Below are 13,409 nucleotides of genomic sequence, written 5' to 3'. Positions count from 1 at the left end.
TAAACATATATATACACATATACATATTCATGTATATAACCTAAGGAGTGGCATTGAAAGGAGTATGGGAAGATTATTACATTTTCATTTGTATACAAACTGTACTGTTGAACTCATGACAATGAACATTATTAAATTTGAAATTATACTTGTCAATCAAACCTAAAGAAAATAAACTAAAATAATATCTGAAGCTAGTAATATTAAAGATTACAGGGATATGGTATTTGGAAAAAATCCAAATTACTTTTGAAAAGACTATTTTTGAATTAAATAATACATAAATAACAATCCCTGCATTTCTACTTCCCACTTTCCTATTGAAATAACCAAAACACAAGATGTCAAGGTATGCCAGTACTTATTACTGGAAATATTATATATGGAACCTAAAAAAAGTGGAACTCCTAGAAACAGAGTAGAATGGTGGTTGCCACGGACAGGAGAGTTTAGGAAATAGGGAGATGTTGGTCAGAGGGTACAGTTTTTCAGCTGTAAGATGAATAAATTTGAGGATCTAATGTTCAGCATGGTAGCTATAGTTAATAATACTGTATTGTATAGTTGAAATTTGCTAAGAGAGTAGATCTTTAAGCATTCTCACTACACACACAAAAGGTATCTGTGCGAAGTGAGGGGTGTGTTAGCTTGATTGTGGTGATCAGTTCACCATGTGTACTGATATCAAATTATCATGTTATGCACTTTAAAAATATGCAATTTTATTTTTCAATTATGTCCCAATAAAGCTGGAAAATCAATCAATCAATCAATCAACCTATCTATCTATCTCTGATGTGGGGGGCAGAGAATCTGCAAAAGTCAAGGTAAGAGGAATTTCAATATTTCAATCAACCAAAGGTCAACAGGATGGCTATTTCAGAGATATTTGCCCCAGTTGATACTTTCTGAGCCATGCCAGTTTTATTTGACTTCCCTAATCCCCCATCAAGTACCCCTATTTCTAAAACTATTCCAATACCAAAATTTTCAGTAATGTTTTATGGATTAGCAATAAAATTAGATTGGAGGTGGCACTTTGTCTCTTATATGAAGTCATAATGACTGTTGATGTTCAAGAGACTCAATGGTCTACTCATATTTTTATGGCTTTTTTCTGCACTGTTTTTGGCCAGAGATGAACTGCAGATAGTACAACCAAGTAATAGAAACAAGTTTTATTTTTTATTCAACAGACCCCAAAGGAATTTTGTTTACTGATTTAGTATTTATCCCATCATATACTTGACAATTATCTCAAGGTAAGAAAATATATATACAATGAATATTATCTCTCTTACAACCTGATCTTTCCTTCAAACCTTATTCTTCTATGCATTACTATTCTTTTTAAGAAAATCTCTGTATATAATTCCAAAAAATGAACATCCTGTCTTTTAGCAATTCAGAACAAGAAAAGTCTCAGTGTTTCTGCAAATTTTTCTTCCTATCCCATCATTATGACCAAGAATTATTGTGCAACCAGAGTGGAAATAGACTCACCATTTAAATTGCACATTTCTCTTCCAGGAGTGAAACAGTCCCTCCAACCAACCCTCTAAATTGTTGTACTTGTTGGCTTTGACTGGATTTATTATGCAAAATCCTTTATTAGTGGTTCTTTTTCAGGAATGAAAATTAAGTTTGGCTTCTAATGTCATCCTTTCATTAGTCCAGTCTTCACCCTAATTGGCAAAGATGTCTTAGAGTTTATAACATAGAGTTAACACTATTTCTCAGTTTCTATAGATTTTCTTTTATTGTTTTCTGTTCATTCTTTTGATTTGGTAAGTCAAGTGTGGACAGTTTTTTATCCCACCATTCTGCTTTCCAGGAGTCTCATTATTTAAATACATTTAAATGTTAATAAAATACTAACAGAGAGCAAAATGATAAAGGTATGGGAAAAAGAGGAGACAGTTGACAGAGTAAAGAATCAAGATGGTGTAGGAGCTACCAATCAAGGATGAAAGAAGTAAAGGATCAGTGGGGATGTAGATCAGTTTAATGTTTTGGTTACAGGATGTTGAGATAGTGAATAGCTTATGGCCCTACTTTTTCACTGAGGCAAGAAGAAGCAAGGTTATTTGCTCAGAGAGAATAGGAAAGAACTACATGTTACCTTAATTTTGAGCATCACCTTTTTTTACATTTTTTATTGGTTGCACATTCATTTGCTGTTTTGAATTGTAATATATATCATTGATTTCATTTATGCTTTTTCATTTGTGGGCAAGCTGAGGAACTTCAGTGGTGTTTTGCTGTTGTTGTCATTTGCTTGTTTTCTTACATGGTATCTATTTCCCCTTCCTGTAGCAACCTTAATTAACTTTGGGGGCATTGACTCTAATCTATTGTATACAGCATTTGTGATTCTATTAACTAGGTGTCCTGGGAGACCCAAGCTAGACTTATCAGATCATTTCTTCAGGACTCTGTATCCAGATTGGAGAAATACAAGCAGGAGAAAAAATGGCTACAGCACATTTGCTGGTGGCCACGTAAATAATTTCCTTAAACCTGATCTCTGTTCAATATCTTTCCTTTGGATTAAGTCAACAAGTATAATTATTACATGGATACATTTATATTTATTTTTCTTGCTTATAGTTAACATATGTATATCTATACAACTAATGCAGAGATATTTTCTATGTTTCTGCAATTTTATATCACTTAACCATTTATATTATAACCCCATTTCCCTGGCTCATTACAAAAATTAAAATTCAGGAAAGAACAAGTCTCAGGGACAATGTGTCAGAGATGCCTGTTGCACTGAGTACTTGGTGATAAAATACTGTGTTTTACATTATTGAAAGGGCTTTGTCAAAACATCTTCCACATTACAGCAGCCCTGTCAAAACAATTATGACATAATGCTGTACTTTCTTCGTTTAGGTGGATTCAAAAAATGGATGATCTGACAGTCCTTGTAACCAGGATACAACACTGATTCTCAGTACACTATAGTCATTATGTTTCACAGATGCGTGTTTAACTACTAAAATGAGTATGACCAGGTAAATTTGCTTCAAAATATTCTTAAAAATCCGTGGTCTTTGTTTGCTTTAGGAAACAAAGCAAAAAAATTAGGAAATATGTGTCATTTCATCCTGTTATAGTGATAATTGCCTGAGTCAGATTTGTCTCATTTATTGCTCTATGAAAGGAATATAAAGAAACATAAGTATAGAATCTGCCTTTCATGTATTCCTTTCCACTTAAAAAGTAAATTTAAAACAGGAAGTTTGTAGATAAGGAGCACACACTCAATTCACTTATCCTGACATAATCACGTAAAACATTTCACCAAATGAAATTCCAAAGTGTCACCTTTAATTAATGAAGTAAAATATTATTTTAACTCAATTATATGCATCTTTTAGAAAGTATAGATTCAAAGACATGCTAGTAAAATGTTCAACTGCTAACCGAATATTTTTTTCTAGTACACAATTACCATTTTACACCCTCAGATGCCTCATTTTGATTCCGCTGTACTAGAGAAAGATACAAGACATTATTCAACTAATATTGACCAAGGACTAGCAATAGAAGAAAGGTATAAAACTTCATTTCTCAAGGATAATATTAGACCATCAGCATTTTATCTAAGATGAATAGAGAGTAAAGATTAATAGAAACTATGCATTTAAAATCGCTACCTTAATGGATGACATATATAACAACTAACATTTATTGTGTAGTACATGAGCTATACACACTATTCTAAGTGATTTACATAGGTTTACTTTATTTAATCTTATCAAAACCCTTTATGATAGTGAGTAAAATTATTATTCACCTTCTATCAGATAAGGGACTGAGACATAGAAGTTAAGTAGCATTCCTAAGGTCACACAGCTATGAAATTGAAGAAGGGGAATTTCAAACTTCAGTACAGATTGTCTGGCTCTAGCCACTATGATAAACTGTCAGCCAGTGCTCTGCACACTATTAGATATATTAGATATATTTGATTTCCATTAACTAATACTAAATACTAAAAGTATTTTCTGACAGAAAGAGAGGTATTTTGTACATTGTAGTATAACTGTTATTAATAATACTGTATTTCATCTAACCAAAGTTGCTGTCAAAAATAATTCACACCATTATTTCATGTACCATTAAATAAGAAACTGCCAATATAACTGTGATACAGTCTTCTCCAAATTTTTATTTTGTAATTATTAAAATAATTCTTTTGACAGATTTGACAGAATATATAGAATGATATGACACAACATTAACACATGCTGATAATCTGTTTAGTGAATTTGGTGTCAATAGTATAATTTCAAGATGCATCAAAAACATCAATTATAATAGACAACTCAGTTTCAGATATTCTAAAGTGTGAAAAATACATGTTTGGCATCAATAAAATAGAAAATTCATTGAAATTTGTCATTCATTGAAAACCTACAAAACCCCTAGCATTCTACTAGTTGACTTTATGTGGATTATATCATCAAATTCCATCACAACTCTTTGAAATGGTGTGATATAAGCCTGATTTTAGAATAAAGGGACTAAATGTAAAAGGCCCTAATTGATTAACTCTAATTATATATTTGGCATTTAAACCTAAAAATTTCTTTTTTTTAATTAATTTTTTATTGGTGTATACTTGATTTACAATGTTGTGTTAATTTCTGCTGTATAACAAAGTGAATCAGTTACACATATACATATATCCACTGTCTTCTAGACTCCATTCCCACATAGGTCATTACAGAGCACCAAATAGAGTTCCCTGTGCTATATAATAGGTTCTTATTAGTTATCTTTTATATATAGTAGTGTATATATGTCAATCCCAATCTCCCAATTTATCCCCCCTTGGTAACCATAAGTTTGTCTTCTACATCTGTGACTCAATTTCTCTTTTGTAAATAGGTTAATTTGTACCAGTTTTTTAGATTCCACATATAAGCAATATCATATGATATTTATCTTTCTCTGACTTACTTCACTCAGCATGACAATCTCTAGGTCCATCCATAAACCAAAATAGTTCTGAAGCACCAAGACACTATATGAGACAAATAACCCTTCTCCAAATAAAATTAAATAAATGCATACAATTTTATTTATATTATGAACAAGAATATTATGAGCAAAATGAATAAAATAAGAGAAAACAAATAACTGGTAAAGAGCTATAACATGACTATAACTGGTTAAGAGCTATAACATGCCCAATGTGAAGGAAGGGCTGATAGCCTTAAAGTGAATCCTATCATGCTGCATAATTATATTATCAATAGAATCATATTTTTTTAGAAATTTAAGTAATAATTGTCTTTTGAGACTAAAAATATATTCACAAACATCAATTTCAACATACTTACCATAATGTGTTCTACTATAGGAAAGACTTGATTCCTTCAAATCATGTTTATTTATTACACAAGTCAGAAATTTGTGTTCTTTAAATCAAGTTATAATTCAGTTGAATGCCCTTTATTTTTGAGAGTGCAATATACTCTACTGCATTCAAAGTTCCTTAAAGTTACTCACAGCATAAATTTAACATGTACAAACTTAGTCATTTGGTTAGCCACTAAAGACTTCTGAGGACTTACTAATAGCATGCCATGAATTGTAATAATGGCTTTAATTACAGTTTTAATCTTTTGTTTATGGCTTAAAAGATATTATAAAAGAAATATAAAAGACCAGTGAAATATCAATGGAAACAAATAAAACCTTGTATAATAATAAAAGTTGTCCAAAATTCTGACATCCTTTCTCATGTTATTTCCAAGTAATGGAGGTATGGAACCCCTGAGGCATTGGCTGAAATTTTTCTATGAGCTGGATTCGTAGCTGGAGGCTTGTTTTTTGCCTGTGAAATAATTACATATTATTAAAGGAAAGGAATTCTAAGAACAGCATTTTGGAGAGAATATGATTCAAGAAATGGGCAGCTTTTCCAAAAACGAATGGAATACCATGTGAGTACGACAAAATTTGATTCTTCTTTGAAACGGCAATCCAGAAGGAGACAAGGTAAGGAGAAAAAGTGAGAGGGAAAAATAATGGGACAAAAAGAAACAATTAGCAAGATGATGGTACTTTTAAATCTAACCACGTTGGTGACTGCATTAAGTATAAGTAGGTTAAACACACCAACCATAAGACAGAATTTGTCACACTATTCTTTTAAAAGAATCAATCCTATTTTGTCTACAGTTAATGTACTTTATATAATAAGAGAAGGATAGGTTAAAAGTAAAAGAATGGAACAAGATATATCAGACAGGCATTAATTGAAAGAAAGCCTGACTGGCTATATTGATATCAAACAAATTATGGTTCTTTAGGGATAGAGAGGGACATTTCATAATGATAAAAGTGTCAATTCAACAAGAGCCATAGCAACTTACCAAAGAGAGAGAGAGAGAGCGCACAATTTTTCAATATCAGAAAAGAAAGGAGTATCACTAGATATCTTAAAGGATTTTAAAGAATAATAAAAGTATGAACCAACATTATGCCAGTAAATTTGATAAATTAGTTGGGGTAGACAACTTGAGAAAATCATTGTGGGAATATATTAATTACTATTCAATTACTTTAACAGAAGTTTGTCTACACAATTTTCTTCAGTAATTTTAATAATTTGTGTTTTTCAAGGAAGTTGTCTACCCCATAAAATTTCTCTGAATTTCTCTTAAAGACAAGATCAAGTTATTTCTAAGATGTTAATTCACCACAAATTGTTCAATAGATTAAATTCAATCCCAAGCAAATTCCTAACAGATTTTCTTGTAAAACTTGATGAGTCTATAAATGTAAAGTACATAAAAATCCTTAAATTTTTTTGGAAAAAAATATCAAATTTTGAGAACTTATGCCTCCTAATTTCAAAATTTACTGTAAAGTTACAGTAAACAGGAGAGTTTGGTATTGACATTAAGAATAGTCATATATATCAATGAGAATAATAGAAAGATGAGAAATATATAATAATTACATATTAAATTAAATATATATAAAAATTTCTTAGATTCTGCTTCATACTTGCTCTAGTTATTTATGCTAAAACATTTATGCTATCTACCTGTCAATAAATAATTGCCATACTGAGGAAAATCTACACTTTTGAATTATGTCAAAAGGAAATCAAGGTTGATTCATAGGTTTGGGGCATAAGAAAATAGCAAAGTGATTCTATTTATTAAGATATTGAAGACTGGGAAAGAGTTGGTATTAGGGAAACAATAAGTAGTTCTGTTTGTGGCATATTAAGTTACAGTTACTTATTAGACATAAAAAAGTAAAATATGCATTATTCTTCTCAATCAGCTAAAGGTACTTATATAGTTTCCATTCATCTCAGAGAAAGTTGTTAAGGAACTAAGGCAGCTTCCCATTATCCTCTTAACACTATCTGATATTATCTGAATTAAAAAAAATTTTATCATCTACAATTCCAATAGGAGATAAACTCCATCAGAGCCAGAACCTTGCCTTTCTTGTCCATTGTGGTAAACCAATCCAAAACAATGTCTGGCACAGAATAAGCACCCATACATTGAATAAATGAATAAACTAGTGAGTGAATGAATGACTAAATGTCTCAAGTTCTATCTCCATCACATCTGAATGTATATCTTCAAGTTTCTGCAAGTCATTTATTTAATAAAATATGGTCATCCAAATGTCTTTGATTTTTAATGATTTGGGAGAAACAGATTATTAAAATAAAAAAGAAGTGGAAATTCCACTTAAGTCCAGTGAATATATTTAACTCATTTCCTTATAGAAATTCCTTATTCAGTCCTTCTGATTGACCCATGCTCCACTATTAGATGGACTGATTGTTGTATCTGAAAAGGATTTCATTGCATGATTGTATATCCTTTGGGTCACAACTCAGCCTGAATATTTCCATAAGTTTTTAATCACAATTATGCTTTGTTCACCACACTTGAAAGTTTTGATGAAATTATGCATCTGTTAAGATGATCATATGATTTTTATCTTTCATTTTGTTAATGTGGTATATCATATTTGTTGATTTGATTGTGCTGAACCAGCCTTGCATCCCAGGGATAAATCTGACTTTATCATTGTGTATGATCCTTTTAATGTGCTGTTGAATTCAGTTTGTTCATATTTTGTTGAGAATTTTTGTATCTCTTCATCAGGAATATTGGTCTGTAATTTTCTTTTAGTGTCCTTACCTGGCTTTGGTATCAAAGTAATGCTGCCTTCATAAAATGAATTTGAAAGTGTTCCTTCCTCTTCAACATTCTGAAAAAATTTGTGAAGGATTAATGTAAATCTTTAGATGATTCTCTTCTCTTTATCTTTTGTGAATTTACTATAGGTTTTTGTTTTGTGGTTGCTATAAAGTTTACATAAAACATCTCATAGATATAGCAGTCTATTTTACATTGTTAACAACTTAACTTTGATTACATACAAAAACTCTACACTTTTACTTGCCCCTTCTTTTATGTTTTAATGTCACAATTTATCTCTTTTTATGTTAGGTACTTATTAACAAATTATAGAAGTTATAGTTATTTTTTAATACACTTTTTCTTTAATCATTATATTATGGTTAAAGGTTGACACACCATCCTAGTTCAGAATTAGAGTTTTCTGAATCTGACTTCATATTTACTTTTGCTTTTACTTTTACTTTCCTATGATTTCATCTTACTAACTAGGATCTGCTCATTTTAGCTGTGTTTCCTTTCAGCATTTCTTGTAAGGTAGGTCTAGTGATGATAAGCTCCTTCAGTTTTTGTTTGTCTAGGAAGGTCACTATTTCTGTTTCATATTTCAAGGATAATGTTGCTAGATAGAGTGTTCTTGACTGGCATTTTTTTCTTTCAGAATTTTGGATAACCATTTCACTCTGTCCTGGTATGTAAGTTTTCTGCTGAGAAATCTGCTAATAGCCTGATGTGCACTCCTTTATAGGTTACAATCTTGTTTTTTTTTTTTTTTTCTTGCTGCTTTTAGGATTCTCAGGGTTTTTTTTTTATTTTTAACAGTTGTATTATAATGTGTTTTGGAAAATATCATTTTGGATTGAAATAATGAAGTGATCTATTAGCTTCCTGAACTTCAAATATAAACATCCCCAGGTTTGGAAAGTTCTCATACTTTATTTTTTTAAATAAACTTTCTGCCCTCCCTTCAATCTCTTTTTGGAACTCCCATGATTTTGATATTGATTCTTTAGATGGTGTTGCATAAATCATGTAGGCTTCTTCACATTTTTTTCATTCTTTTATCTTTGTTCTCCTCTGTCTGGGTTGTTTCTAAGTTTCTATCATCTAACTCACTCATGCTCTCTTTTGCATTCTTTATTTCATTCATTGAATTCTTCAGCTCCAGACTTTTCTGTGAGTGTTCTTTTTTATGATTTTTCTCTCTCTATTAAATTGCTCACTTTAATTGTGTATTGTTTTCTTTATTTCATTGAATTTTCTTTCTGTGTTTTCTCATAGCTTATTGACTGTCATATTTCGGTATCATTATCAGGTGAATTACAGACCTCAATGTCACTGGGTTCAGTTACTGGAGGATTATTGTGAACTTTTGATGATGTCCTGTTGCCTTCATTCTTCAAGTACCTTGGAGTTTTGTATTGTTGTTTTGCAGTTACCGCCTCCAGTCTTTACTAGCCGCCTTCAGGTGAGAGGTACTTTTTGTTTGTCCTGTTGTATTTTCTGTGGCTTTTTATATATATATTCCAACTGTGTGCTGAAATGTCTCCTCCGATAACCTAGACCTTTGCAAAGGCTCTCTAGTCTGTGGGTGTCTTCCCAAGTCAGCCTTCATGTGATCCCAGACCATGTCCAAAAGGAGCTGAAGCCAGTTCACAGGCTCCAGAAGCCCATTCCACAGCCTATGCCTAAGTCTGTCTGGCTATTACCCATTACACAAGTAAGTGAGACTCCTCCCAGGCCCTTTGGCATCAGGTGCTAGATCCCATAACTCCCTCAAAGGTACTTTTGTTTGTTTGTAATGCCAAATTTAAGATGTTTAAGGGAGGGAGAAAAACAAGTTGCATTTTATGCCACCACGAATACTGACATCACTCCTCCTGCTACATTTCTTAGCTTTAGTTGGTGTAATGTTTTTAGTTTTTTTGAGAACTAAGCTGAAATCATTGATTTTCAGACTATTTTTAACTCAAATATATTCACTGAATGCAATAAATGTTCATTAGGTACTACTTTAGCAGGAACTATCCAATTTTGACATGCCAAATTTATTATTATTCATTTTTAAATATTTGGATGTCCTTGTTAATTGTACATTATTTAAAGTTGTTAATTGTTTAAATTCCAGGAAGTTAGAGATTTTATATTTGTCTTTGTTCTTATTGTTTTCCCCTTTAATTCCATCACAGTCAGAAAAGTTACTTTGAATGATTTCTATCATTTGAAATTTACAGAAGCTTTTTTAAGGGCCTAATACTGTTGATTTCATGTACTCTTGATAACAATGTTATTAATACCTTTAAGATTTTCTATAAGTTTACTGATTTTTACCTGCTTTTCTCTCACATATTGAGAAAGGGATGTTAATGCCCTCTATTATGTGTGAATTTTCCAATTTCTACTTTTAGATCATTTGCTTATTCCATTTGCTTTAAATAATGCTTGAATCCAAGCAATCTATATCATACAAATTTATTCTTTTTCAATGCTGTTTGGATATTCTATACCTTTTTCATTTTCATAAAAATTAGAATAAATTTTAGAATTATTAAAAATTAGAATAAATTTGCTAAATGTTACAAAGATGTCTTCTGGGTTGATTTGAATCTATAGGCCTACTTGGTGAGAAAATCATTAAATGATTTTGAATTTTCTGATTCATATATAATTTATACCTGTATTTTGTTTCTTGAACAATATTTTCTCTGTAATTAACGTCTCTTTGCTTTACTTTCTTAATGTAACTATTGCTAATTTGTCTCAATACATTAACTACATGGATCCAACAATATTTGCTGAGTTATATGGCTTTCTTCACAGGCCATACATCTCTAAATGTTAATGTAAACAAAGTTTAAATCTTTGTTTAAGACACTTAATTTTCAACTTTTAAATCCAAGTTAAAAACAAGTGGTTTATACAATTTATTTAGAAACAGTTTGAACAAGTTTTCATAATTAAATATAGAGGAGTGTACAATTAAGTACATAATGTAGTTTTTATAATTCTCTGTTGATTTTAACTTCTTATATTTTACACTAAAAGAATAATAAACAACAAAGTAATACAAAATATTAAGTGGTTCATAGATATTAACTTATTTGGCCTGTATAAAACTGTATAGATAAAGCAATTACTATCCTCAGTTCAAGATCTAAAATATCTGCTCACTGGAAAGATTTCCATCCAATTTTTGCCCAGGATCACACCTGAGGTGGTGGTAGTGCTGTGTTTCTGATTACTTCTACCTAATGCCAGGATGTCCCATGGAATCATGTATAAACCAGGAGTTTTTCCCCTTCCTTAGAAAACTAAATATTTGTTACAATTCCATGGGTATGTAGATGAGCAAAATGTGGAAACACTGTAGAAATAAGTGAATTAGGTGAATAAGCCACATGAGCATGTTCATAACTTGTGTTTTCAGGAAAGTCTTATGTCTAATCTTGAATATACTTCCAATGAAGAAGGAATACTGCCACACACAGCTTCATGATTTGCTAGATCAGATAATATTTAAGCCATGATGGGTAGATCAGTTTGCATAGGTTCTGTTGTTCTGTAGTCAGGTGTTCAACTGATCTTAATACAATGCAGAAGCTATTTCTCAACATGAGAATACCAAGTTTCCAAATAGGGAATAGTTATGGTATAAAACTCTAGGAGCATATTTTGTGATTCTCCTTTCAGAAATTACTTCATTCTCCACAGAGCATCCTGATCCACCACAGACACTTCAAGCAACATTTGATCTGCTCAAGGTCAGAACTGCTTGCACCATGGCCTGAGGTTATATAAAGAATTATTCCCCTCTAAGAATTTTTCCAAAAAACACAGAAATCTTATGGGTAGATCAGTACACATAAAGTGATATGTTTAGCCTTGACCTCAGATACTGTGCTATTGTATGCACAGTGCAGCAAATTCTCTTTTTCTCTTTTTTTTTTCTTTCATTTTAGGAGGAGTATCCTGACATGCTCAAGACTTTTGGCTCTCTAAAACTGCCCTTATGGTGTAGGTCTTCAAATTTTTATGACACTTTCCCCCCAACTTCTAACAAGTATAGATATTACTGAGACTTCTAAGGTACTTATTACTCCTTGTTCCTCTGGTCACATTGCCTTGATGTTATCAATGTAAAGGCAAGTATGAGGATGCATAGAACTAATTTATAACAGAATCACACAGTTGTTGTGGACTTAATGATAAAGAATTCGGTTGTGTTCCTGTCCCTTCCAGGTTGAACTAAACTGCTTCTGTTGTTCTCTGCTTATTGGGACAGAGAAAAAGCAACATTAGTCAGCTCAATGGTAGTGACCACATGAAAGGATGTAGGTTGAATGGCTCCAGTAAATAAGAGATACCATTGTGTGTATTACCTAATTACATTTGAGATAATATTGTTATTTTCTCAAGATTCATCTACCTTCCTAACAGGCCATACGCTCAAATAGATTTTAATGTCAGGAGCATTCTCTTCTGACACACCTCTCACAATTGTGAGAATATCCATAAAATGGATGAGTTTTCATATCATCAATCCCAGAGTTTACTACAAGTTGGACTTGTGTTCAAACCTTCTGGTTATCTCTCCAGTTATGCCACCTATTGCAATAACCATTCTCACTTTTATTCTGCTGGTTAGATGCTACCACTTGGATTCTGACAATGCCAATATATCTGCTCCTTTAATTCAAGGAACTCATTTTCTATTGCAGCTTCTCCTACTCTTATTTCTAGTCCACAAAGGATAGCTACTCCAGAGTTTTGAAAGAATATTTGTGATACCCTAATCTTAGTGCCTTGGTGAAGGTTGTATCTTCAGTGTTCTCTCAGATGAAAAAAATTATTTGACCTCAGGTTACAGAAATTTTCTATACGCCTGTTTGAATTCCTTCCTCAACATAAGCCAAGCCACTTTTGACATCCAAATATCTTTTAGTGTGGATTGTTATTAAGCTGAAATTTCAATCAACTGAGCAGGCATCTGAGAACTGCTGAATTCAGAATCTGTATTAACTATCCTTATATCAATACCTTTATGTTAAACTAAAGTTAGAACCCATAGGACCTGTTCTAGCTTCATTTAGTAACCATTTTTACATATATTATTAATGTATATGTAAATTTTTAGATGGACATGTATAAATTATATTTATAGGTCAAATTTATAGGTCAAAAATGGTCAAATACAATTCATATGATTCA

Source organism: Mesoplodon bidens (genome assembly GCF_964165515.1).
Source record: "Mesoplodon bidens genome assembly, chromosome: 2".
Classification (NCBI taxonomy): Eukaryota; Metazoa; Chordata; class Mammalia; order Artiodactyla; family Ziphiidae; genus Mesoplodon; species Mesoplodon bidens.
This window is presented reverse-complemented; position numbering follows the sequence as displayed.